Here is a 5900-nt window from a genome sequence, read left to right as displayed (position 1 = left end):
ATATAGAGAGAGGAGAGAGACGGAATGTAACCTGAAATGAGCTAAGGAAGACACAACAGAGTAAAAGGAAGACATGGGAAAATAGAGTTGAAATGTCAAGTAACACATTTTCTTGCATGAAGAAGAAAAGAGAATTCCTGAAATGCTGCATGTATACTGGCAGGGGGAAAAAGTCAGACAACACTGTGGCCTTGAAGAGGCTGTTGAGTAAGAAAAAAAGTTAAAGAGCAATCCATGGAAATGAGGTGGGCTGATCTGTGTTTAGTGGAAGAATGGTTCTTTATAGGCTGGGAGGAAAGAGACCCAAATCCCTCCCCATTTTTTAACCTGATGTTTCTTTTTTATAAATCTTTTCTTTCCCCTTACTCTCCCTAGGAGGCAAGACAAGATAGCTTTTTGAAGTGTAGTAAACAGCTTATTTATAGTGAAAATGTACAGGCAACTTGGATTGATTGATCAATTTTTTAAAATGGCCAGAATGCATCTTTTTTATTCCCTACCAATATGACAACAGTAACAATGCAACATTTAGGTTGCCTGAGCTTCCCACCACTCAACACAGAGGACTTCTCATATCTGGCACATCTAATGTCCCTTCAGTGATCTTAAACAACAGTGGTCTTCCTCCTCAGTCCTTTTGACTTTCTCAGCAGGATTATTGGTACTCCAACTATCCATCTCTCTGTCTGTCCAGCAGCAGGATAACTCTCTGAAAACTAAAAAGACTGGAAACAAAGAAACAAGAAAGATTACCTTTGAAAATGGACCACATCCTGACTGGGAATTGGGGGCAGGGGGAATTCCAGTGCTTCCCTATTGGAGAAGCCATTGGGGCAGTAGTTTGAAACATGCCAACTCCTCCATGCTACTCCTTTTCCTTCCTAGTCATGGTATCCTGAGAGGCACTGTTATTACGGGTTTCAGAAGTATTCAGAAGCCATGTTTCTCATGCTTTCCCTCTCTTGTTTAAAAGAAATGTTATAGATGTAATCAATGGCTAATGAAGGTCAGTGGTGATGGATATTTATTTTTATAATATAAAATTGTTTTTTCCTTGTCACACTGAGTCCTGGTGAGCCAACATTTTAGACCTCTTCTTGTGTGGAGTAGTTAAAAAGCTTTAATTGGACAGAATAGGTGCCTTAATCCTTGAACTTTACCTATGGAGGCCTTAGAATCTGCAAACATATTATCCAGGGTTTCTTGTTGTAGGATTGATAGGACAAAGATTAAGTTAAGGTATCCTTTCTTTCTGCTAAATCCTGCTATCCTGTCTTAAATACTTCAATAATATTCTGAAATTATAGCCATGCCCCCTTGAATCTCTTATGATAGCATTCTGGCTGAGAAGATAACCCAGAAGGCAAAGAAGGAAGGGACAAGTTGTAATCAGGGGTGACTCTGACATGCCCAACATTAATTGGAATCTTTCAATTGCACTTACAAACAGTAAGTGTCTTTGATTTGGTATTAAAACTAAAACTGATATAACATATATTAAAACTAAAGTTTTAGACTTCAAAAAGACATATTTTACCAAAATGGGGGAGTATCTAAAACATAAACTTGAAGGATGGCATAAAGTGACAGGAATGGACGCTGATAAAATCTACCATCTTAGAGGCAACTAGTCTCTATGTGAGGCACCTTAGTAAAAGAAAAAGAAGCCACTCTGGTTCACAGCCAATGTAAATAAAGGAGAAAAAAATAAGCATATATCAGATATGAGAACAGAGCTGTTTCATAGAAAGAGTAATGAAAGCTTAAAACCAACTTCCAGTTGAGGTAGTAGGTTAATCATCAGTGAGTGTAAACATGTTTGGGATAAACAGATGTTTATCATCCAACAAAAATGTGAAAAATAAAATAAATAATAATAAAATAAAATAAATATTAAAATAATATATAAACAAAACCTCAAAGGGTGGATCACTGGGTCTTTTCTTGCTGTCAGTTTTCTGTCTCTTTCTGTGTTTTTCCAAACTAAATAATTAAAAAATACAGTTCCTTCTTCCAAGAAAATTCTTTCTCACTTCTCCAAAAAACAAATTTTCATTATATAAATATGCTGAACATCATGAGGAGTCTTTCTATGTAATATATACAGGGTTGTACTGTCAAATAACTTGTTCTACAGTATTTATACATCTTTAAAATCTTGAAAGTTTTAGTAAACAATTATCTGTCTGTGTTTTTATTTTTATATATTTTTATTCATTGCTCATTTTATTATTATTGTATTTCTGCCCAACTCTCAATTGCAACTCTGAGTGGGAGAGATAGGATTAAAAATCAAAAGCCCCTTTGTAAGGGAGATAAGCAGTTAATAAGATGATGCTAGATGCTAGATAAGATAGATAGATAGATAGATAGATAGATAGATAGATAGATAGATAGATCACATGGACATACATACATACATATATAATGACATTTTTTAAAACATGAAAACATAATATAAATGCTCAAATCAGTCAGTCTCCATCTTTTAATGAGTTCAGTTTTTCTCAAACTTTTCCTAGTTCTTTTCTGTATATCTCCATCCCTTCATACTGTATCTATCCTTTCCCTCATTCTCAGCAGGTAAGGATGACAGTGAGACCTTGATGCTGGGTATCCTTTGAATACTTGCCACTACATCATTTCCAGCCATAGTGTGAAAGCTAGTTGTTCTGAATTAGGAGGCAGGAAAATAGTTCCTATTCCTCCTATCTTGAAAAGAAATTTCTGGCAAAAACTTCATTTTGTCATTTCTTATTTCCAAGCAAGACATTATACCCCAAACTATCTCAATTAATTTGAATGTTCCAATTCTGGCCATCACAGCACATGTCAAGAAACTCTTCCCTTGAGGACTCACATTATAGTCCAGTGTCTGCAGAGATTGTACCTGCATGTGTCAACATGGTATAAAGTAGCTGCAGACTCCATGTGATCTAGAAATCTAGATTCTGATTTACATGGAAGCGTCTCCTTGTATGGCTGTGCTGTACTTGTCAGGATGTCAGCCAGGAAGCAGAATAACCACTAACTTATTTGTTGAAGCAAACAGCAATTAGAAGGTCTGAACTCAGCAATGTTTATTATTTAAACCAATAAATTCACTGCCATTGATCAGTTTAAGATGTAGCTCCCCTTTACTATTTTGCATTTAATGGTAAATCATGCATAACATGGGCCTCATCTGCATGCTACATTCCTTTCCCTCCCTCATTCTCTCTTCCTCTCACACACAAACACATACATATTCAAGTACCTCTTTAGGTAAGATTTTCATCTTAATGTCATACATAGTCAGCTTCCTGTGTCTGAAGGAAATATATATGTTAATACTTCCCTTCATTGCGCACTTTGTATAGACTTGGAAAATAGCAACAGTGGGTGATGTGTTTGTTATTCTTTCCACAAATATTGCAGCAGATGGCTGACATTCGACACAATCTAGGTGTGTACAAGTGATGAATAGGAGCAGTGAAATGACACATGCATTGTTTTTCTTGGTGGAGCAGTCCCTAAAACAGCCACTCCAGAAAAGGAATAGCAGTTCACCAATTGCAAAATCAGTCCTTAAGTATGCAACTATAGGTGATCATGCAAACTGGAATATCTTAACACAGCCATTCAATGAAAACCAATCCAGGCTCTGTCATGATTTCCAAGGACATCTTAATGGAAATTAAGTTAGGCATGAGAAACTGAATACAGCATTAGCAATTCTAGCTATGTAACTCCCACATTTGCAGTGATTTGACATCCCAACCCCAAAGCTTAGAATGTCACTGGATTTGAAAGCAAATGCAATAAGCTTACATTTGAAGGTTATTAGTGCATTTTAGAATCACAACTGACAATATATCAGGACATCAGTAACTTAACAGAAAATTGTATCACCTTTGACCCATTTAAATTTTTTTGTCGCTGCTTTGCCAGTTAGATGACAGCACCTAGCCAAACCTGCTTAATCTTAAAACCTTAAAAGGTTCAGATTTGATCAGAACCTGGATGAGAGGTAAAATCCATATGGTAGAAAAAAAGCAAACAACAACATCCCAGAAGAAGGCAAAAGCAAACTATTTCCAGATTGCCAAGAGAACAATACAAATATGACCATGAAGTCATGAGCTGTCAAGCTTGACTAAAAACAGACTTGTTTATCTACCTTTCAATATCACCATTACAGAATGTATTGCAGAAGGAAGTAAGAATGAATAGTGTACAGTGGGTCAGTTTACAAATAGTAATGGATTTATCTGTGGTTTCTTTTTAGATTGTATGAAGTTTTTCACTTTTTATAAAATGGTAATGAATTTTGTATGCCTTCTGAAACAATTGATGAAATGGAGTAAGCAAGATAAGTTTATTAATGAATAAACTAACTTTGATGGCTGATATAAATAATAAACGTTGGCAATTGTTAAACTTTTGACCTGATTCATGTTCACTGGAGGAGGCCATCAATAAGAAGAAAAATGCTTTGGGTGGAGAACTGTTAGTGCTACCAATCTAAAGGTTATTGTTTATTTGTTTGTTCCTTCCTCGTTACAGGTAATCTTGACTTACAACCATTTTTTAACAACCATTCAAAGTTACACAGCACTGAAAAAAAGTGACTTTCGACCAGAGCTTGCACTTACAACTGTCAGAGAGTCCAAGCAATCATGTGATCACCACTTGTGACCTTCCCAATTGACTTTCAACAAACAAAGTCAATAGGGGAAACTGGATTCACTCAACAAAGTGATTCAATTAACAACTGTGGCAAAAAAGGGCATAATATTGAAGATTCACATAATGACTGATCACTTAGTGACAGAAATTCCATTCCCAATTGTAGTCATAAGTTAAGCGTTACCTGTAAGTGATTTTCAAGGGTAAGAAAAAGGATTAAGGAATCTAGGTGTATCTTCTGGAATGGTCATGTATGTCAAAGTAATAAGCAAGACTACAATTATAGTAGCCCTACCTCTTTTATATGTGTTTGATATATATGTGATGCACGTGAAAAGAATTGGGGCTTTGCCTGGTCACACCTGCTCTTCTGATACTGTTGATCATTGATGAAGAAGCTCTTGAAACTGGGGTGTCAAACTGCTGGCCCATGGGCTGGATGCGTCACGCCAAAATCGTGCCCATCCCATTGCCGGCAATGAGGAAAAAGTCATGATACATCGCAACACGTCACATGATATCACAGGTTTGACACCCGTATCTTGAAAGAATCTGTGGGAAAACATAGAGTTATACAAATGGAAAAATGTAACATTCAGGATTCAGTATGAATGAAGAATCCCATGATGAGGCAGGGCAATTATACAACAGAGGCATCATCAGTTTGAAGACTGAAATTTTCGATTTGCTACTGACTGTATATCATCCTGGAAGTACTACAGATTCATGTATCAGTTATGTAGGCATCCTTATCACATCTGTAATCTGAAAAAAGGCAGTTTTACAAAACATAAGAGACAATATCTGAAACTGAGTTTGTACCAAAAAAATAAATAAATAAAAAAGTTATCAAAAATAACTTTTTGATTTCAGTTAGACGAGCTTTACACTATACAAATCTCAGTATATTTCATCAGCTCCTAAAATGTTTTCCAATGTTGGACTGAAGGCGAATCAATTTCCTTAAAATGAGAATTCTGCCAGACTCCGATATTAACACATTTACAGGTGAACTTCTTTATTTATTGTTGCAGCTAGGATTCAGAAACATGAAAACTGCCCTAATAAGCTTAAATATATTTCCATTAAGCCATCTCTCATAACTTACAGTAAATTGTTGTTGCTGTTTTAAATCGAATGAAGTTTCAGATATTCAGATGGAAAATAAAACTCCCACTTGGATGAACAAGTTGGCTGTTTCAAACTGATCTGTGAAACAAAGACTGTTCTTG

General features: G+C 35.9%; 1 long non-coding RNA gene across 1 annotated transcript; it reads right to left on the bottom strand.

Moving 5' to 3' along the window:
* Positions 1–490: 490 nt before the first annotated feature.
* On the bottom strand, positions 491–5900 carry LOC120319740. Its single transcript, XR_005559818.1, has 3 exons — positions 5777–5900; positions 4964–5220; positions 491–725 (listed from the first exon to the last, which is right to left on the bottom strand). It is a non-coding gene; the product is annotated as an uncharacterized LOC120319740 (long non-coding RNA).

Source organism: Crotalus tigris, unplaced genomic scaffold (genome assembly GCF_016545835.1).
Source record: "Crotalus tigris isolate CLP2741 ecotype Arizona unplaced genomic scaffold, ASM1654583v1 scf7180000020943.996319, whole genome shotgun sequence".
Classification (NCBI taxonomy): domain Eukaryota; kingdom Metazoa; phylum Chordata; class Lepidosauria; order Squamata; family Viperidae; genus Crotalus; species Crotalus tigris.
This window is presented reverse-complemented; position numbering and strand designations above follow the sequence as displayed.